Raw genomic sequence first — 23,602 nt, 5'->3', positions numbered from 1 at the left:
ACATTTGTTAAATCTATGTTTATTTTTAATGTTACCATTGTGTATTTGGAGTAAAGAAACAATTTGTTTATATTATGAATCAAGAAATCATCATGGACGTACCATACAGAAAAGACATTTTCTTTAGATTGTTTTTTGTAGAACTGGATATATTATTAAACTTGAACATGACAAGATTCATGATAATGAGTTGAATCATCCCCCTAAATGTCAGGATCAAATGAGGATGATATTTTCATAGGTAAACTGGGTGTTTGTCCTGATTGTCGATAAAGGACTATTTGTTTATGAAATGTATGATTATACCTGAAAGATAAATGATCAGCATCAAGAAATTCACCATTTTTCTCGAATCAGAAATATTTGCAGCGTCAAACAAAAACCATCCAATAGAACTCCTGAAATGTCAAAGGAAATGAGTTTCTTGATTCTAATGTTATTGAGGGTAAAAGTATGTTCGTCGGGATTTGATACGATAATTGCTCATTCCTTTTTGAAATTGAGATGTAAGGGACACCCAAAACGACATGCAAAGAAGTTTATCTCAATATACAAAAACTGAAGCATAAATATCCACAGCACATGAGCAGTATGTGTGCGATGCATTTAAAGGCCAAATGAAGAGGCCACTTCAACCTGACATGTTGCAGGAATTAGTCTTGACAAGGGTTAAAATGCGGAATCAGATTCATTATTTTGGGCTATGAGAGATGTCTTCTCCTTTTTTTAAGGGGGGAGCACGGGTGGCCCAGTCGTCTAAGGCGCCGGGATTCGCTGTGCAGAGTTGTGTCCCTTGGGCATGCTAGAAACCTGTGATTGTGGGTTCGAATCCTGGTTCGCCCGGATTATGTTTCTAGGTTTATCAGCACCCTTATACCCCTGCTCGTGGGTTTCACCAAAGAGGTAAACGTCTGAGACCTGCATCACTTCGGGCTTTCCTCCCACATTAAGCTGAATCGCCGTGATATAACTGGAATACTGTTAAAAGCAGTATCTGGTAATGAGTGAGTTTCTTCAACAATCCTGATGTCAAATGACCCACGGGTTTGGCTGATTTTGTAGGATTATGCCTGTACAAAGTAGGGTTAATTGGGACAATTTCTGGGGCCATAATGTCCATGCCTTGGATTGTCTGAATTGCAAATATTTGTTTCTTGTTTAAATGTGGAATCCCCAGGATGAGACAAGCATAGTTTGCTGACCCAGTTATTCTAACCCAGAAATCCCCACAGGGAGACAAGCATAGGTTTCTGGAGACCTATTCTTACCCGGGATCCCCATGAGAAGACAAGCATAGGTTTCTGGAGACCTATTCTTACCCGGGATCCCCATGAAAAGACAAGCATAGGTTACTGGGGACCTATTCTAAGCTAAAATCCAGGAGGAGACAAGCATAGGTTACTGAGGACCTATTCTAATGCGGAATCCCCAGGGGTTATCAGATATGCATATTGCTTTTGTTGATCAGATCATGCACGGTGCAACACAATTTAAGTTTTGAACTCAGAGGTCACAGCTAAATAAGGGATTACCGTATTCGACGTAATAAGCGCCCAGGGCATTCTTAATATTAGAAATAGGGGGCTCTTATTAGAATATTATTTTGGTGAAAAAAGACAGAGTTGAAAGATAAATTTCATGGTTTATGGTGGCAGCCTGAAATGTTTATGTGTGACATATATATTTTCCGAGAATTTAATTGCCCATAATTAAGGGTGCATATAACACACGAGTGTGTATTATATGTGAATAAATAAGTCTTGTGTACATTGATCAATCGGAAGGGGTGCTAATTGGGATTGTTCACTCGCCAATATATCAGCAAATATCTCCGTGGGTGCTTATTTGGGCGGGGCGCTTATTATGTCGAATATGGTAAGTTAAAATAGGTACCCAACAACCTATGCTGGCCTTACAAGATGGGTTAATGGTTTGGACAGTCAGGCCCAGTGCCATCGTAGTATAACAGGTTGGATCTATACTCATAATCACTGGATTGTCTGGTCCTGACTCAAATATTTCATGTACCTGGAATATTACTGACAGCTGGTTTAAACAAGAAACAAATAAGGAAGAGAACTTATGGATGTCATCTTCTTCATTATGAGGAACACAACGTTTCAGAGTTTATGATTCACCTGATGAAGGAGTAAGCAAATACTCCAAAACAATGTGTTCCTCATAATAAAGAAGTTGACCATCAGGATCGTTGAATAAACTCACTCATTAACAGAGAAGGATAGAACTCAGAAATGTTAATATTGCCCCTTAAAGGAAAGAGTGAGTGAGTGAGTTGGGTTTAATGCTGCTTTTAACTCATTCAATGTGATGAATTGATCAATTGAAATGCCGTGTTAGAAATAAACATTGCATTTCTATTTATAAGCAAGTTGTAATGGGTTTTGTTGGATATAGAACATATCTCTATTTATAGTTTTTATAAAAGGAGAGGAAGAGAAAGAAGAAAGGGCCATGATAATTTAATACATGTATATGTTTTTAGATATATCAGCTTGTAGGAATTGTAGTCTTTTTCATGGAGCATTGAGTAAATGAATGAAATCCATTATGCATGTACCAGGTTTAATAGGAACCCCCGCGTGACATATCAGATAGTTTGTGTTGCAATGGACATATATAACCATCAAATAAAACTGTCAAGACCTTAACAAGGACGTAAGTGGTCATAATTTTCCCATAAAGCATTAGTCTAATTGAAATTTAACTGTTTATGGGATGAAATTGGATAGGCGTTGCATTCAATTCTCACAAATTAAAATTGATTTTATGTGATTAAGAAAAAAATTATTGTCTAAAAAAAATGGTAATGTTTCAAAGCGATGACCATTATCCTGACAGAATTATTTACATCCTGGCCGAGCTATAAAACAACCATACCACAGAGGTCACTGATGTGATAATGGTCCCTGCCTTGTCATGGCATTTACAAATTTAAACTGTTCTAAACTAGGAAAGAAAGTCAAAAGCACAAAGGTTAAAGTTGTTTTCATACATGGAAGCCCTGTTTGAGGTGAGGTGAAATTGGGTTTAACGTCGCGTCCAAGATTATTGCACTTATATAGCGACGTGTGTGTGTGTGTGTAGCTGCTTGTACTAGTCTGGACTTATGCCGATTTATAATGCTAGCTCACTGAGATACCATGCCGCAGTTTAACATGAATACCCCACTCAGACACAGTATACTGACTCCGAGCCGACCAGTCCTTGTTTTAGCCCCTTAATGCCGAGCGCCAGACAGGGTTACAACAAGTACCATCTTTTAACGTCTTTTGGTATGACGCGGCCGGAGATCAAACCCCCGACCTTCTGCTCTCCGGGCGGATGCTCTACCACTAGACCACGGAGACGGTCAAGCCCTACTGGAAACATGGTAGGCATTAAAATGAGTTTGTGGCACAATGGACAGTGTGTTAGCTGGAAATGTTCTAGGTCTGGGTTCAAGTCCTCATGTGGATATTCCCACTAGGAATATGAAAAACAAATCTGAGGACACATTTAACTTGTCTTTAATACAACATTAGTTGTCAAGCATGTCATTATGTGAACATGAGGATAAGCTTCATGTTTGAAATTTGAAAAAAATAAATTTATTGGCAATAAAACTGACTTAAAACTGACGGATTTAAATTTATGCACAAGTGCCTGAGAAACTTCTTCTTTTTTTTTTAAGCCTAAAAATACTGTTGAACTTCCCTGTTTTAAAGGGGTGTAGACTCAAGCAATGTGGCAGTCCTTTGAGCAAATCGGGTTCAGATCCCTGAAACATCGCTGCTGGTTAGGCCTATGATGGGTACTCGGTTCGACGGGGGCGGGGGGGGGTTTAGTGACAGAATATTACAATAACTCCATGGTTATTGCAGGATATTACAGCAATGGCCCACCTCCCTGAGGAAGGTGGGCTATGTTGAAAGAATGACAAAGACGCAACAGTGGATTTAATGGCCGAGGGTGTGGAGGTTCTAAAGGGCTACCCCAATTTAGCAATGGAATAAATAGTATTTATGTGGCGACTTGAGTCGCCAAACATATTTGTTAATATATAATTAATGGTAAGGCCCAAATGGCGGAAATATCACAACCCGACCACAGCTGCGGGTCTAAATGGGAGCGAACGCCGCCAGGCCAAATTTAATTGTTAATATATACTTAATGCTACGGCCCAAATGACGGAAACGACGCAACCCGACCACAGCTGCGGGTCTAAATGGGAGCGAACGCCGCCAGGCCAAATTTAATTGTTAATATATACTTAATGCTACGGCCCAAATGACGGAAACGACGCAACCCGACCAACGCTGCGGGTCTAAATGGGAGCGAACGCCGCCAGGCCCAGCTATGTGGCAACTTGCGTTGCCAAATATAATTGTTACTAGATTCCCGAGTGAAAACCCGGGAAAGACTGGGTTCCAACTGGTAAGAAGGTAACCCAGTCTGGGTTCCCGCTGGAAAGCAGGTAACCGGAAACCCTAATTAGTATATATATCAATATAAATTATGATGATATAGGAGGTAGCCCAGAAGAACCACGCCACTCCACGACTTGTTTTATTCACATTGTCAAGATATGTACAATATTAGAGAGATATATAATTAGATATGTACAATTTGTTGTGCCTGGTACCTGTCATAGACAATAAAATTGATGTACAATGGAAATGAGATAGATGGAGGCAAACAGGGCGGGCGGGTGGGAAAGCGGAGAGCGACAATGCGATGTACCACGTATTGACAGCTGTGCGAAAGTGAAGAGTAGAGACGGTTACGTAATGAAAAAAACAGTGATTACGTCACCACGAGATGGTTACGTAACTTCCGAGGACACGCGCGTGCGATGACGTAGCAGGAAGTAAGTAAAATTGTAAACATAAGATGATATACCTGCAATAAAAACATTTAGTCGCTAGTACTAAATGTAATTACACTTCAAGTCACTAATGTTTGCATTTCTTTCTGAGTCTGCACCCATTCCTTCTTGCTTTTATATGTGTTAGTAAAGATATAGCTTCAGTGTATGCCTGACCAGATCATTCTATACATGTATTTAAATACTTATTGTCAGGCTCCGGTAAAATGATTCCCAAGCAGACTTTTTATCACCGACTTTTGAGACCTACAGTGGGAACCCGGGTCGGGTCGGGTCAGTTAATACGGGGTCGGGTACCCGGGTCATGTACCCGTGTAGTAAATTTGGACAACTTTTAGTTTGTGCTGCTTCAAATTTTATTTTGTAAATTTTAGCAGTTTACCGAAATTACACAGACGATTTCATGTCGTAAATAGGTACCAGACCTCAGAGTATAGTCCCCCTTTCAACACGAATAGTCCAAGCATAGATGAGCCACAGTTTCTGTCCTGTTTCAGTTCTTTGAAATATGATTACATTACTTCAGAAGCTCTTTCCTGAAGTTTCATGTGTGATCAACTCTCTAATCTAGCTTCCAAACAGACAGATCCACTTGCTGTGGGCAGCTTGACACTTCAAAGTTCTGAAACAGGAAATTAGAATTTGTCACTCCTTGGTGCTGGTCGTCCTCACAGAGAGTTCTGCCATGGCCCACACAGATCTGTATCAAGAGGTATCAACCCACTCTCCTATAATGCTGTCAGCCTGTATGAAGGCAGGTGCGATGAGGCCACGACAAAGTGTATATCAGCTCAGTGAGTCGGTCATTGAGTTTAATATGTGAGTGTAGCGGCCATAACATTTCTGAGTCCCGTGATGGGTTCGAACCACGGACCTTCTGATCCGAGGTCGGACGCCTTGTCCACATGACCAAAGAGGTTAACCCCGTCAGCAAGCTGACAAGGTAAGGATGTCATCTGTGGGATGACTCCACGCCCTGCTACATGAGGAAAACCCGAAGTGATGCAGGGTTTTAGATGTTTACCACTTGGCTGAAACCTACATGCACTTTACATGTGTATGGTGCTGACAAACAAGAAGGAAATAAATAAATGGATGCAACTCTGCAGGGAAAATTGCAGCTTCATACATGACTGAGCCATCTCTGACCCCAATAATAAAATATGAAAGACTGAGAACTTTTCAAAAGAAACTATATTCCCCCTTAGGACTAATTTTTTTATGACCAGGCAAAAATGAATATGTTGTAATATATGTATTATTTTGGGTAGAAAATTCAAAGACAGGTGTGTGTGTGTGTGTGTGTGTGTGTGTGTGTGTGTCTGTGTCTGTGTCTGTGTCTGTGTCTGTGTCTGTGTGATTTCAAAAAGGCGGAACCTCGGAACCCCCTCTGGCTCTCACTATGATGTATACACAGATCATATCTCTGCCTGTTCCATCATCAGATGTTTTCAACATTGATTTCCTGTTGGAATTGTTTGGTCATGCATGAGGTGACCCAGGACAATTTTTAATCATTCTTTTTTGTGGATTGATGATGAAGACTGAAAACTATATTCATAACATGTCCTGGCAGGTGTTCAACTCTGACTGAAAGTTGAGATGAAAAACACAAATTTGATTATGTGTTCCAGGTATAGGATTTTAACATTGGGATGAGGGACATATTATTAAAAAATCCACAGGTCCATGGTCACTGAACCAGTGCATTTATTAATGGGACTAAATAATTTATTCATAAAAAGTCTGATCGACCAGCCCATTTCATTCACTAGTGTTGCAAAGAAATGTCTGCATTTGGTTTGACCATCATAATTACGCTGAAATGAAGTGTTTGAAATATGGAGCTGTTTTTATTTGGTACTGTTACTGAAATTGGTCAATCAGAAATTTTGATAATCCGATATTTTGACGAAGTCTCCGGTCAGTATTCAAGTATCGGTACACGTCATCATGGTCAAACATTTCCCACCCTCTATACTCGGAAGTCAAGGTCTACTAGGCCTACATGTTTAAATTTGGTTTCAAATGAAGTAATGTGGGTAGTCATACAAACTCATTGTTCAACCCCAAGAAAAATACATAATACTGTCTCAGTTTAAGACACAAAAACATGCCAAACATTAAACAGGTGTTGAACAATGAACAGTTGTTATTTTTTATGACTTTAACAAAGTTAATATTTAATGAAAGAAATTAGTGGGACCAGACAAATTCCATTTCAGACCTGTATTTATTTTAAGAGATCGGGGGGGGGGGGACCAGAGGCCTTCAGAAAGAATTCTCAACACCTGCATTGTTTCACAACTCTTATACAGAAATTCCATGTGAAATGTTGATTGAAAGTTGTATTTAAAAGTATTTGATAACATGTCAGTAAATTTAGGGTCAGTTGTGTGACTGGAATTACATTTTACATTTTACGCCTGATTTTTGTGCTATTAGTGTGATATACCCCACTTCATTATACAATATTTAAAAAAAAATAAGAAATAAAGTAGATCATGAAAAATGGTTGTATACAGAATTAAGCAGAGGAATAGATTTGTTGCTTCCTAACCCATGTGTAATACTGCACAATATCACCACTCACATCCATGTATGGCAACATTGTTTAATGTCAGTGTAACTTTGTATTACAGAAAGACCAGACCAGCTGCCATTGTGTATTGAGGAATTAACCACTCCCAGGAACTGAGGAATTGATGGGAACCATCTGGTTGTAATCAGAAAGAAAAACACCAAGTAAAACAACAAAGGGCCCTCCATTGGAGGTCCCTCGGGGCGCAGGTGCACTTTTGTCTGCAGTTGCACATTCTATGGTTCATATAGTGTTTGCCAGGTCGAAGAGTTGGATACCTGAATGTAATGGAGAACTGGAAGTATGGCTTTGATCATCTAGTTTGCAGGTAAGTTGTCCATGTCTAACATGTGGTATAAATTGGCATCGCTTAGGTAAATATTTGGAATCATATTGTTGTATTGTTACGGGAATGTATCCAGTGTACTCAAGATATGGCACAGTTCACCGAACCTGCTGTAGAAGTTGGTTAAAGTGAGTGAGTTCAGTTTCTTGTTCACTTTGAACAGTATTTTAGATATCTTATTGCATGTCAGCTTATTGTGGGAGGAAAGCCTCAAGTGATGTAGGTCTGATGTTTACCACTCTGGTGAAACCATTTGCACAGGAATGGTGCTGACAAACCTAGAAACACAATCAGCCCGAACCGGGATTTGAACCCATGATCATAGATTTCTGGTGTGCTGTAGGGTCGCATTTCTGCACAGCAAATTGTGCCGACGACGACTGGGCCTCCCGTGTCAACTTAGAAGTGAAAATGGTTGGGCACACTCAACGGGGCGGCAGGCAGCAGTGTTTTCTACAGAAATTAGTACATAACTGGTGCATTAATCAGTATATATATCAGTTTAGATAACGATCAAGATGAAACTGCATGAAGTTCACTATGAACTGAAGACCTTAACATATCATGCTTTTAAATCTCTGATTTTGAATTTGCACTTTCATCAGAGAACAATGTTATTCGCAACAAATAATTCCTGATGTTACGACTTATGACTCATGCTGTAAGTTGCATTATGTGATATGTAATCATGAGATTATGATATTGTATTCCATCATCACATATTTTCCTTTTTAATATGTTGATAAATTTAACAAAACAGCTGAATATGTTGTTCTATTAAGTGCAGTCGATAAAAGACACATTAATCATATCAAATTACAAATTACTTGTCAAATTTAAGATCAAGGTCACTTATGGAAGATGTTTCAAGTATTTGAGTTATCGCGCCTGTCGTTATGATTATAAGGATGTGTAATAGGATGAAGTCACCCTGAGATATGATCAGCGAAGAGGATACCCATCTCCATAGTACACGATACATTATTAACTGATAGTGTAGACTCACCACAACCCAACACCCCTTTAATGGGGGAGCTGTTATCATATAATAATGACCTACTCCCCTAACAACATCTAAAACCTTGAATCATTCCGCCAACGGGATTGAAGTCACTTTGAAATAAATCAAGTTGTGGCATTCTGACTTACTTTACGTTTACATCACCTGAAGACAATGAAAGAGACCGGAGAGGCCCAAAATGGGTTCCAACATTTCTTCGGTATCGTTAAAACTTTAAAGGGGTGCTTGTCTCCTTCAAATTGGCAGTCCTGGCAAGTTGGATGGAAGTAATTGAATCAATGCATTCAGTCTACTAGATGATGAATACCTCAAGTACACAGTAACAGTGTCTCAGTTACATACATGGTAGTCTTTACATTAGACCAGAGCGATCTTAGCGCTCATATGATCGTAACTCCTATACATTATTATAGACATACAACAATCTTAGCGCTAAAACCACTTTGTGGAACGAGCCCTGGACCAACTTGCACAAATCGATCTTAGCTCTAAGATGATCGTAACTCCCATACTTTAACATAGGCTTACGATAGTCTTAGCGCTAAGATTGCTTTGTGCAAGTGGGCCCTGGACTTGAAATGAGTTTCAGACAGTGGAACATAGACTCCTGTAAGGAGTTACTTGGTAGGCTGTATTTTCATGTACGATCAGCACAAGGACATCATATACTACTCAAAAGAAGTTAAAGAACACCTGAATCTTTCAAATTACTATAGTTAATATGTAATGCCCTGTCATCAGATGTTCTTTAACTTCTTTTGAGTAGTATATGTTCAGCATCACCTCTCAGGAAATACAGGATTCCGGGCCGGGATACCTCCCAGTGCTCTAGTCTTAAGAGTTCACAGAAACGAGGACCAGTGAATCAGGATGTGACCTGAGTTCACTTAATAGACAAGACGATCTTAGCGCTTCAACAATTGTAATTCCCATACTTTAACATAGACTTATGACGATCATAGCGCTAAGATCACTTTCTGCAAGTTGGCCTCAGCTGTTTTTTTGTAAATGTACCATGTCAGAGTAGATTGTTGCTCTTGCAGTCAATCACTGGTTTGTCTGGCCCAGGTTATTGACCGACTTCTGTGATATTTCTGTGCCAATGCTGGGATTTTGCTGGCCGTGACATAAAACATCGTTTACAGGCTGTTGTTGTCAAACACAATTCAGACAAGGATGACACCATATGGTCAAAAATCCCCGATTCACCTTAATACATTTCTAGGTTTTTTTGTACCACACCTTGTTTTGGGGGTCCACCAAAGTGGTAAACATTTAAACCCTGCATCACTTTGGCCTCTCCTCCTACAACCAGCTTACACACCATGACATAACTGAAATACTTTTCAAAGCAGCATTGAACTGACAAGAACTCAATGTGGATAAAATCTACCCATACAGGGCCTCTCCTGACATGGTTTCAGTGACCCAGAGGGCTGGTCAGTTGGTCAGCCCTGGTCTGAGAATGTAGGGCACTGGACTCAGATTTCGGGTGTGATAGATTGTTTGTTCTACACTGGATTTATGTGCATAGACATTTTATCTTACTCCAGACCAGGGTACAATGTGTGAAGCCCATTTCTGGTGTCCCCCGCCGTGATATTGCTGGAATATTGCTAAAAGCGGCGTAAAACCATACTCACTCACTCACTTACTCCAGACCTATGTAGTACATCTTATATTAATGTCCAAGTGTTACAGTGTGTACAGAGATGGCCCATCATACCACACTGTCTTCTGCCTGTCCAATCTGTAGTACAGAAAGCACTCTTCAGACACTTCTGCAAGTCCTTGCTTTGAAAAAGCAAAATATTCTCTCTGACATGTTTATTAAGAACCTATCGTTTAGACAACGACATAAGTTAATCTAAATATACATATTGTGACTTACCACTACTGTATTTCATAATGTGTTCATCATCAATCACTTTATATATTTGAACCTTTATGTATCATGTATAATAATGATAATATATTATATCTCTATTCATAATTTACATTATATGTTTATCAACCGTTTATGTTTACTGTTATATTTACACCCAACTGTATCTGGGTTACTGCCAAGTCTTTCATACAGATCCTTACACAAATATGTCCAATACAGCCCATGCAAGTCTATAATAGTTAGCAAGTCTAGATTACTGCAGTTTTAGGGACTCTGAAAATGAAGAGAGTCTATGGGCTCCTTTTTATTACATTTTATTACAAGATAATTTAACAACACTTTTTTTTGTATTCTTTTTATAATTTTAGAGATAAGTACAGTAGAACACGGATCTAACAAACGGATACAACAAACTGTTAAAAAATCCCCGATTTATCTCCTATATAATATCATATAAAATTTATGCATATAACGAACTCTCTACAGCGAACTAATGGATACAGCGAACTGATATCTGATCACCGACAAGCCCATCTATCACTAATTAGTGAACTGAGAAATCTCTCAGTGTCAAGTGTCACTGACAATTGGCTGTACGCAATTAGCGGCGAATCAACACAATGGCGGCGAATCAATATAATCAGCGGTGATGGATCAACCTTGTTAAATTTGCATTGTGTTAATCTTACCTGTACATGTAATCTTGTCTGTAAAACAAACATTAACCATATAAATTTTACGAAATTGAGAATTATTAATGCTGTTGAAAGACATTGCAATGGAATTTGACATTCCAAAATCAACATTAAGTACCATTATGAAGAAGAGAATCCATTCTTGAATCCTGCGACTCGACTGACTTTGACCCCGCCCAGAAGAGGTTACGAGCTCCAAATCATCAAGACGTAGAGCACGCCCTCTTCAAATGGTTTCAAGCCGCGAGAAGCGAAAACATTCTGCTTAGTGGTTCGTTACTACACAAAGCTGAACTAGGCCATGAAGATTTCACGTGTAACACTGCAATTACGTGTATTGTGTTTTGTCTTATCCAAGATGGCGGACGTTTCCGAGCGAAAACATGTATAACGAACAACAGATATAATGAACTGATTTCTCTGGTCCCTTGTAGTTGTTTATATCCGGGTTCTACTGTAGTCTATATTCTGCCCGATGTGATGTTTTGTACAATAGAATTCTGGACTATTAAAAAAAAGTTTAAATCATTTCATTACTAATGGGAAAGCTGTTTTTAGTTTATGATTGTATATTATTTCAAGGATTTTATTCTGTAATTAGGCCAGTTCTGTTTAATGTCCAATTTTGCAAAATGTCTTGGCCAAGAGGCAGGAAACAAGATGAGGATCAAATACATTAAAAGAAATATGCATTCCTATCATGCACATTCAGATAAAGCACATCAGAAGGAGGCACATGAAAATAGGGAATGGAACCCAGGCCTGGTGAGTGAACACTTTGACTGCTGGGCCATATTACAACCCCATTAAGATAAATATAACTCTTTTTGTCTTTTTGTAAAGAATCGGTGTTTTTTTTCTGCTGCTCAATTCTGAATGATCACCTGTTCATTGAGAGTGTTCCTAGTGCTTCATGTGGCAGTTAGATATCACATGTTAAACATTTGTAATAAGGATGTGTGAGTATTAAAACAGTTGTATAAAGCCATCCAACACATTGTCAACACCTCGGGTGGTGGGAACAGTGACAGTACCGCAGCAGGTGCTTGTTTTTACACAGTCATTCCTGCAGGAGCCATTACGTCTATGGACCATTATTATTCCATTTATGTGCACGTGAAATGTAATTACACATCAAACAACAAAATATTGAACAATTGATTTTCATCCAAGAGTTTTAACAAAGTTAAACCAGTGTTTCAACTTAAGCCACGTGCCTAAAAGATTGATTGGATAATCAAGAAAGCATGTTATTGGCTGAGCACTATTGACCATGTTGACTAATCACAAGCATGGTATATTATGATTGACATAACAATGGACCAATCAATATGGGTCTTTGTTTTCAAATGTCCTCCCCACAATCAGATCAAATTGCATGTAACAGTTAGGCTGCATGTCGGTGCTGAAAATGGTGCTCAATTACCCGGCTGTTTCAATGTAACCCAGGTTACAGTGTTTTCATCATCAACTATCTGAATGCAAATCTGCAAGTACCTCTCTTGATAGGAGATTCTCTCTGCTTGCTCTGTGTGAGTATTGTTTGGTTTTCAGTTTTCACACTTTTATGGTGGACTTTGAGTCAAATGCAAACATTTTTTGTATGTTCGTAACTGGATTCTTTTCCCTGAAACAAGTCATACTTACTTGATACTCATCCTGTTGTTTTAAAATGTTTACAATAAAACATAAAGAGTAGTGTCTTTAAGTCCACAAATTAGCCTTAGCACTTCCTAATGATCAATCAATCTTTTAATCTTTGTTTATAATTCTGAAAAGGACACACGTATAATATACATTATCTGAGGTGAATGCATTTTCTGTTTCATTGCATGGAATATGTATTAGGGCTGGGACGAGTCCAAATCTACCATGGGGCGGTCGGGTAGCCTTGTGGTTAAAGCGTTCGTTCGTCACGCCGAAGAACCTGGTTCCATTCCCGACATGGGTGCAATGTGTGAAGCCCATTTCTGGTGTCCCCAGCCGTGATATTGCTGGAATATTGCTAAAAGCGGCGTAAAATCAAACTCACTCACTCACCAAATCTACCACCCTGGTACCCACCCCACTATTACCCGACCCTACCCGGCTACCTGCTGTTGGTCTCAAGAGATAGGTACACAAGTATGATTGGGAATAGTTTGACCATAGCCCTAGCAAATTGTATTTAGATACTCATATAAAGTGATCTGGTCATGCATACATTGAAGTTGACTGAAGTTTTATCTCTATTCAAACATATAAAGTCAGAAGAAATGTGTGCATAGTCAGAAAGAAATGCAAACATTACTCACTTATAGTGTAACCGTGGAAGTTCTTGATAATTTTTGCCATTAAACAATATATCACGTGACTAACCACAGGCCTGGGTAGTCATGTGGGTATCCGAGTACCCGAGTTACCGGTCCCAGCAAAATATGTATGTAAAGGAATTTCTTTCAGATCCATGACAGTCACATGCAATTAATGAATAGAAGTCACAAACACCTAGTACTCATTAGCCTGTGTTTGATTTGCTTGTTGTTCAGATAAGAAAGATCAGATGTTAGGGAGTGTCGCTTAAACAGGTGCTCGTCAACCTACAGACTCTTCATCTCTCAAAATCACTGTCTCCACCAATGTCCTACTGTTAAACAGACTGTTACACAGTTATGAGTCAAGTGCATATAATACTTTACATAATTTGCGCCAAACTTACTTGGGCATTCCAAAAGTGTTTGTGTTTGTTGTTAAACGCTGTACTCAGCAATATTCCAGCTAGATGGCAGCGGTCTGTAAATAATCTGGACCAGACAATCAAGTGATTCACATAGTGATCCACATAATTGGGTAAACAATTACATGTAAACGACCAATAGGTCTTCATAAACCCATGCTTGTCACAAGAAGCATCTATGCTTGTTGTAAGAGGCAACTAACAGGATCTGGTGATCCGGCTCGCTGACATGGTTGGTGCATGTCATCGTATTCCTACTGCAAAGATCAATCACCTGCATCATCTGATTAAGACTCGATTATATACAAACCGCCATCATATAGCTGTCATATTGCTAAGTTGGGCGTTAAACAACAAACAAACCAAGTCTTATGAGCCTGACCACCCAATCAATTTGGTCGCCTCTTTCTGGGACCTGTATTCTCACTCGGGGTCCCCACAGGTGCTGTGGCAAGTGACTCCTTATAGGTGAGTGATGCTGAAACAGGACATCCCTGTCTCCAAATTGTTCCTAATATCCAGCAATCCAGCGATTGATGTTACGAGCAACGCCCCATGCCGTCTAGATATGATGGCACAGTCAACCACGACAAGTGTCAACAATGATCACTTCCACATGGAATTAGTTCCAAATTGACACAGGTCTAAGTGGTTGCCATCATGACACCATACTTGGTGAATCCCATATTGGAACCAGTGATCCTGACAGTCAAGGGAAGCAACTCTGCACAGCAGGAACTGGCCACTTACTGGGTATGCCCCTGACTTAGCTGTGAGACTCCATTGCGCTCTGTGTTACTATGTCTTGCGTGATGAGTTAGCTTAGGTAGTTATTTGTGAACACGAGAAGAAAACGGTAATAAACAGCTGCTGAAGCAAGTCAGTCTGTCTCAGCCCTCGACACTACCACAGATGGTAATCAGGCTAATTTGTGCCAAACACTCTCTGGGTTTCTGTCATGATTTTTGCTGGCGGTTTTTCAACCTGTTAATTAGATTTCCAAGAAATGTACATGGGTTTGCTGTTTAGTAGGAATTCTGGATTATATATGCGCGAAGTTTAGAACGTCCCAAACCTTTCAAAACCCAGCCATTTTCAAGATTTAGATTTGTTTTTTTGCAATTGAATGAATGTTGTTTTATGAGACAGTCAGAAATAGCCTCCTTGTTTTTTATCCATCTGTAAATAATCAGGTTTGAATTGGATTTGTCCTGTATCATGGTTGTGGAATATATTTATTTTATGAAAACAATGGTACTTGTTGCTACCCTGTCTGGCGCTCGGCATTAAGGGGCTAAAACAAGGACTGGTTGGCTCGGAGTCAGTATACTGTGTCTGAGTGGGGTACTCATGTTAAACTGGGGCATGGTATCTCAGTGAGCTAGCACTATAAATCGGCATCAGTCCAGACTAGTACAAGCAGACACACACACACACACACACACACACACACACACACACACACACGTGCATGCACGTCGCTATAGAAGTGCAATAATCTTGGACGCGATGTTAAATCCCATTTCATCTCACCTTCTTATGTACGATCAGCACTGGTAGGATTCTCAAAACCTGCCTCAATTTGGATGTTTGCTGGTGGGATTGACTTAAAGAAATCTAGAATACTTTTGGATGCTCAAAATAAATGCATGGGCATTATAAGGTTTAGTTGTGAAAAACAGCAATATCTTTTTTATGATCAGATTGAAAGTTGTCTTTTTAGTTTCATTAATTTGCGATGTCTCTAATTAATAATCTGTGTGTAATCTAAGCTGGGCGGGCCTGCAAACACACACCTATCTGTACCACCTCAGTTGTGGGAGCTGTAATTTCTGTGATGGAAGATAACTTGTTGATGGTGAGTCAAAACATGACAGTGATACTATAAACATGTATAGTGATGTTCTAAATGGAAGGGCGAGATATGGAAGACTCAGGTGTGTTTTCATTAAGGTGAAACTATGCTGGTATGAACACTGAAAGGGCTTACGTTTCCAATGTGAGATTAACTTGAGACGTCAATTCTGAATATAATTGGATTGAAATTGAATGTGTGAATAGGTTGATAATGTACAGTTCAGCTGAACTTTGTAACTAAATTCTATGATTTCACTTTGGGCCACAAGACAGTCAGAAAACAATGACATAAAAGTCACAATTTGAACTGCTTCCAAATTGTCTTATTTGAGTTGATTTGAAAACTAATTGACAACAAGAAAGCAGTGCTGTTTAAGTCACCATTATTTCTCTTTTTTAAAAAATAGTCCTTCCTCTATTCATTAATTTCCTTTAATTGTGTGATTCGGAACTCCAAATCATTACAAAGGTCAGGGGTGTATTGTTCCTTTCAAAAAATTGTGAATATTTGTAACGATGCTTCCTGTTATACCGACCTCCATGCTACTTCGGTCTGTTTGACAAGCATGTCACTCTGTTCATGTTCAGACACCATCTCAAAACTTAAAAATATGGGGGTGTTTATAATTTATTTCAGGAAAATACTTATATTGAATTATCTCTTACTTAAAAATAATTATAAATAATTAAACAATTCCATATTTGGAAAAGAGATTTACTCTTTTCTAAATATGGAAATTTAAATTCATTATGTTCGTTTGATGGGGAAAAAAATATTATTATTTTTGAGATTGTCCCCATATACTGAGCAGAATGCTCTGTAAGTGACATGCTTTGACAAATAAGATTTCATTGGTCACAAAGCTTTGGGGCAAGTGCTCCCTATTGTGATGCATCTCAAACCTTGCCCTCCCCTCCCACCCCGCAGATTCCCCCGTGACCCCAGCCACCCTGGCCGGCTGTCCCTCTAGGGTGGGGTATTGTTAGATGCCTCTGTCCACAAGCACTTGCCACAACACTAGTCCAGCTTCTGTTCACAAACACTTTGCAACAATGGTTGGCAGTCACCAGAAAGACCCTTGTTATCCCCATAGCTTTAGATGTCATTTGTCTTCTGAAGATGTATAATTTAATTGGTCATGATGAGGCCCTTCAAATGGTTTCTGGTGACAATGTCCCATGTTTCTTTTATGTCCTATGTTCTATATACCATGTTCTATAGCTTGTCTTCTATGTCCTATGTTCTATATACCATGTTCTATAGCTTATCTTCTATGTCCTATGTTTTATATACCATGTTCTATAGCTTATCTTCTATGTCCTATGATCTATATACCATGTTCTATAGCTTGTCTTCTATGTCCTATGTTCTATATACCATGTTCTATAGCTTGTCTTCTATGTCCTATGTTGTATATACCATGTTCTATAGCTTATCTTTTATGTCCTATGTTCTATATACCATGTTCTATAGCTTGTCTTCTATATCCTATGTTGTATATACCATGTTCTATGGCTTATCTTCTATGTCCTATGTTCTATATACCATGTTCTATAGCTTGTCTTCTGTATCCTATGTTCTATATACCATGTTCTATAGCTTATCTTCTATATCCTATGTTGTATATACCATGTTCTACAGCTCGTCTTCTATGTCCTATGTTCTACACACCATGTTCTATAGCCTGTCTTCTATATCCTATGTTTTATAGCTTGTCTTCTATGTCCTATGTTCTATATACCATGTTCTATAGCTTGTCTTCTATGTCCTATATGTTATATACCCCAGTGTCTATAGCATAAGGTCTTTGTCCTATGTTATATATCCCCTGTTACAAAGCTTATATTCTATGTCCTAGGTCCTATATCCCCTGTTATAAAGTGTATATTCTATGCCCTATGTCCTATATCCCCTGTTATAAAGTGTATATTCTATGCCCTATGTCCTATATCCCCTGTTATAAAGTGTATATTCTATGTCCTAGGTCCTATATCCCCTGTTATAAAGTGTATATTCTATGCCCTATGTCCAATATCCCCTGTTATAGGACAAAGGACATAGAATTTAAACTTTATATCCCCTGTTTTAAAGCTTATGCTCTAGTCCTCCTATGTTATATATCCCTGATATATAGCTAATATTCTATGTCCTATGTTATATATCCCATGGCACTACGGCTATATACAAGTACCCTCACTTATGCACTGAAGCTGAATTCACACATTTATCCTTAACCCTTGACCTTCCGTCCATCAAGCTCTGGCCTCATCCATCTCCAGAAGTGTTTGGCCACTAAACAAGCAATCTGTAGGAAGGGCTGCCATCATTTATACATCTTAGTAGGATATTCTCTCATTCATTGTCAGACCAACATTCTTTAAATTTTTGGTTTAAAGGGATGAATTTATTTCATAATAGCCACAGTAAATTGTAATCCATTTTCCTCTGTTCTAATGCAAGCGTACAATTGAATGCTATGCGTGATGACTGCTAGCTAGTTCATACCACGTGTCATGACTATCCCTCGATGACTGCACCTAGAAATGAAAGGAGTTTTCTTCATCTTATACTGTTTTCTACAAAGTCACATATATTTTGTGGTCAGATTTGCAATAACCAAAACGTCACTGAGGGGAAATAATTCCCTTGTAACAGTCTAGGTTTTTTCTGGGGTTTAATCTGCCAAATGTGTTGAAGAAACTATAAAATCTCAGAAAAACAGTCAATTATTAATGCATGAATACATATTAATACTTTATTTTTAATAAACAAAATCATATATCATATCATAGAAAGTATCTACTTTGAATTTAACTCCTTGTCATAATGGAAAATTTTATTGCTGTAATTGAAAAAACTGTCCTCCCAAGCATGACAATTGGGCCCATTTATGTCCCTTAAACGTGATAGACCGACAGTCCAGATTGAGTATATATCAACAGTAGTCGAGGTTAAATCTCAGGATCACAAAGAGAGCATCACAGTGCCCCCTGCCATTGTCGACACACACTTTGAATCTTCCGCCTCATTTAGGTGTAACAGTACGATAGTCTCGACACTTTATACCTGGCTGAGCGTTAGCTATGCTGAAGTAGGCTTGTCTAAGCAGCGAGACGACCACGCTGTACTACAGCCCTCTCACTGCTCCTCTCGTAGCCGCTATCATTATTCAAGGTGTGGAGGGTAGGTCAGCCTCTACCAGTCCCTGCATTAAGGGGCAGCAATTGTCTCTCTGATTGGTCGATTTAATCCAGTTTGTCGTACAATTTGTGTGCACATGTTCACTCAGAAGGATTAGGCAGAAACCTGGAATACTCTCACGGATGTTAACTTCTTGGTTGGGTGAGTTTCATGTGAGGATGAGTTGAGGTTTAATATTTGTAGTGAATATATTTCTTTGTGTGCATTTAATTATTAATATTTTACAAGTTGTCACATGCTATCAAGCTATGCAAGTGTGCATGTAGGGGATGGGTGCTTTATGCAGTTGCTGTGTTCTTAAATCATGTCTTTTCTTTTTCTGTTGTTTGTGTGTACAGTTTCCTTGTGAATACGTTTCGAAGTTTGATTGGAAATATGCAATCAGTGGTATTACCACTTGGTTTGATATCTGAATTGTTTAAACTTGTCCAAATATAATCACTGAAAAACGAGGAAACAAAATGTTCAAATTATAAATGTTTAAAAATTGATAAACGAGGATTAAAGTTTTACTTTCAAATATTTTTATTTCCAAATTCTATTATCAGATTCTTTTAATTATATATTAATTTCTTACACTAATAATGTATCATAAAGTTTCCATGATTCTATATATATGTTTTGTGGCTAAATAATTCAGTAAATACTTTATATGATTGATATATGAATAAATTACCTTTCATCAGATATGAGTACTAAAGTGATAATATAGTATCCAAGTTTTATCAAATCAAAACAGCTCATAATATTCATAATAATAAAACTGCTTGATTCATTTAAGTTAATAAAATCAACTGATTACAATAAGCCATACCTGGTAACAAATTTCACCAATATTTATCAGACAGGTACTCACAGGCAAGATTATTCAATTAATACAAATGTTCAGTTTGAGTCTCTAGCAATGAGGGCAGTGTAAGCAAGGAAAAAAGATGAAATCGCCAATCTAATGGTGGTGTGACATTAACTGCCGAAAGGTGACACCAGCAGACCTGGTTTTTCTACACCATATTGTCTGTTTCATGCAAGAACAAACAGTGTATGATTCTTGTCATTGTTTACGCAATGTATCTTGCCTCCTATTGGGTGGTAGACACCACACCATGCAGTTGACCAATTGTGGTAATCGGTGGGGGAGGTAATGTGTGCCAGATTAGAGTGACAGACCAGTAACTGATGATTATCATGATCAGAAAAAGTGGTGTTGAGTTGATGGTATCCATTTTGCTTGTTGGAGATGTGTGGTACAGTTTAACTGTAGTATGTGTTTCTTATCAACATTCTTCAATTTTTGTGGCGATTTAAGAAAATATTTGAATTTCTTTTAACCTTTCTTCACTAGTTGAAAGTGAATCACCTTTAACATAATAGTTTTCAAGTTTCACATTTTGGTGTAATGTTATTTTTATACCCCCGACAAAATGTCGGGGGTATATAGTTATACCAAGATTCCGTCCGTCCGTCCTTCCGAAAACTTTGTCCTCGCGATTTCTCTTAAACTATTCAGTGGATTCATCTCAAACTTAGTACATAAAATCTGTGTCATATGGAGGGGTGCAGTCAAACGAAAAAAATTGTTTTTATTAATTTTCCGTTTTTTTATGAATTTTTCAAACCCTTACGTCCGTCCAAAAACTTTGTCCGCACAATTTTTCTTAAACTATTCAGTGGATTCATCTCAAACTTAGTACATATAATCTGTGTCATATGAAGGGGTGCTGTCAAAAGAGAAAAAATTGTTTTTATTAATTTTCCATTTTTTTATGAGTGAGTGAGTGATTTTGGTTTTACGCCGCTTTTAGCAATATTCCAGCAATATCACGGCGGGAGCCACCAGAAATGGGCTTTACACATTGTACCCATGTCGGGATTCGATCCCGGGTCTTCGGCGTGACGAGTGAACGTCCTTTTTTTATGAATTTTTCAAACCCTTACGTCCGTCCGAAAATTTTGTCCGCGCAATTTCTCTTAAACTATTCAGTGGATTCATCTCAAACTTAGTACATATAATCTGTGTCATATGGAGGGGTGCTGTCAAAAGAAAAAAATTGGTTTATTAATTTTCCTTTTTTTTACTCCACTTACTCCAACCACAGGACCCATCCACTCCACTTACTCCATCCACAGGGTCCATCCACTCCACTTACTCCATCCACAGGGTCCATCCACTCCACTTACTCCAACCACAGGGCCCATCCACTCCACTTACTCCATCCACAGGGCCCATCCACTCCACTTACTCCATCCACTCCACTTACTCCATCCACAGGGTCCATCCACTCCACTTACTCCATCCACAGGGTCCATCCACTCCACTTATTCCATCCACAGGGTCCATCCACTCCACTTACTCCAACCACAGGGCCCATCCACTCCACTTACTCCATCCACAGGGTCCATCCACCCCACTCCATCCACAGGGCCCATCCACTCCACTTACTCCATCCACAGGGTCCATCCACTCCACTTACTCCATCCACAGGGTCCATCCACTCCACTTACTCCATCCACAGGGTCCATCCACTCCACTTACTCCAACCACAGGGCCCATCCACTCCACTTACTCCATCCACAGGGTCCATCCACCCCACTCCATCCACAGGGCCCATCCACTCCACTTACTCCATACACAGGGCCCATCCACCCCACTCCATCCACAGGGCCCCTCCACCCCACTCCATACACAGGGCCCATCCACCCCACTTACTCCGACCACAGATCCTATCCACCCCATTTACCATTTACTTATTCCATCTCATCCAAATCACAACCAAGTCCCACCCAATACATTACAACCCAACAACACAACCAAAACACACCATTATACCTAATCCACCCCAGTTAGCAAGCACTCAAAGATTACCAAAAACAGATGACAAAGAATATATTTCGTTTCTTTCATAGTCATTATAGAAGCACTGCAGACAATTGGAGATTGCATTCGGAAATGCAAGTAATTTACAATGACGTGTTTTGAAACTTCAGCTTAATATATGCACAATATTTAGAGAATAACGAACAATTTATGGGGAATTATGGATCATATCCCGCCACTCATTCAGGTACAGACAATCCGTAACTCCATGTTTGGAAAAGGTTATTCTCTGTATTATTCTAAGGAAGAGACAGAAGAAATATGGAATTTCAGCAACACCAAGAAGCTTCACTGAATCATCCTATTGTTCTAATGCTGTAACTTTTAACAGTTTGTGACATCTTGGACAGTGTATGATGCCGTGGTGTATTGTTCTCCATAGTGAAGCAATGTATATTGCTTCAGTTGGCCAATCAGCATGGCTGAGAATGTGCACATATTAGAGTTATTGCACTTGATCCTTCTACTTGTATGTGTACTGTGTGTCAGCATGTAACACTGTGTGTGGCAGGAGGAGGTCCTGAAGCCTCCTCACCTGTGTCTGCCCAGACAAGCCTGTTAGCCTGTCAGTGGTAAAGAGCCCCCATCTCCACTTAAAGATACAGCCTATAGGTGATGGGTGTGATATCAGATAGCCTCATGACTATTGGACAATGTCCACGTCACATGGTCCACTTGTCATTGCCCAGTGTGTGATATATTGAATATATACTCCCTCGAGGATGGAGTATAGCATTGTGCTTCGTCATTGTCAGTCTGTTTACGATTCTAATTATATGATGCCATCTTGTTTATACTCTGACACAGTAACAATGCTGATGCTAAATCTCTATCTTTGATATATTTGGCTTTTTGTCTCCCAGACCCAATGAAAGAATTAAAACTGAATCCAACTCAAGTCTACAATGATTTGTCAAGTCTAGATTCACTCAGATTTAAGCATTGTTCTGCACTCCATTTGGATTTTACTTTAAAAAATCAGGCCATAACTATGACGTCACCATACCAAGGTGACAATGGACAAATAACTTACACCTTTACATTTAACTTAGGCTGAGTTAAATGTAAAGCCGTAAGTTATTTGTCCATTGATACCCACCTTGGTATTGTGACGTCATAGTTCTCCTAAATGTTACGACGTCACGTAACTATATGTTACTACTTCATGTGCATTATTCAGTTATGGCCTGATGAGACTCAGAAGTGCTAGCCAATTATAACTGTATATATATACAGTTGGATTACTTCCAGGTCAGTGTGATAACCTCCAGGTCAGAGTAATTACCTACAGGTCTTTGTGATATGGCTGTATAACTGCAGACAATTATGTTGTCCTTATGTTGAAGATGTAACTCAGGCTTCAAGCAATTTTGCACCCAGACATATCTTATGTTACAGGGATGTCTCAGAAATGCAGATCTTTGTTAATATGAAGATGTTGTTCTGATTCTGATGTGTAGAGTTATGTCCCTTTGTTATGTAAGGATCCAGTGATAGTGAGTTTGAAAGCCAGATTCAAGCCAATATGTACACTTG

General features: G+C 39.0%; 1 protein-coding gene across 2 annotated transcripts in view; it reads left to right on the top strand.

Annotated features, from left to right (window-relative positions):
- The window catches only part of LOC139450641 (rho GTPase-activating protein 7-like), a 252,331-nt gene that overhangs the window by 5,599 nt on the left and 223,130 nt on the right, over positions 1 to 23,602 (top strand). The window contains exon 2 of one of the 2 annotated variants that reach the window (XM_071232430.1): positions 7,528 to 7,794. The gene's annotated coding sequence lies outside the window, so the exon portion shown is untranslated. Of the gene's footprint in view, positions 1 to 7,527; positions 7,795 to 19,250; positions 19,333 to 23,602 lie in introns of those variants that run through there. The other variant, XM_071232433.1, reaches the window with a different exon arrangement.

This window comes from Haliotis cracherodii, unplaced genomic scaffold (assembly GCF_022045235.1).
Source record: "Haliotis cracherodii isolate W230 unplaced genomic scaffold, xgHalCrac1.p SCAF_8, whole genome shotgun sequence".
In the NCBI taxonomy this organism is placed as follows: domain Eukaryota; kingdom Metazoa; phylum Mollusca; class Gastropoda; order Lepetellida; family Haliotidae; genus Haliotis; species Haliotis cracherodii.
Note: the sequence above shows the minus strand (reverse complement) of the source record. Positions and strands in the feature narration are given on the sequence as shown.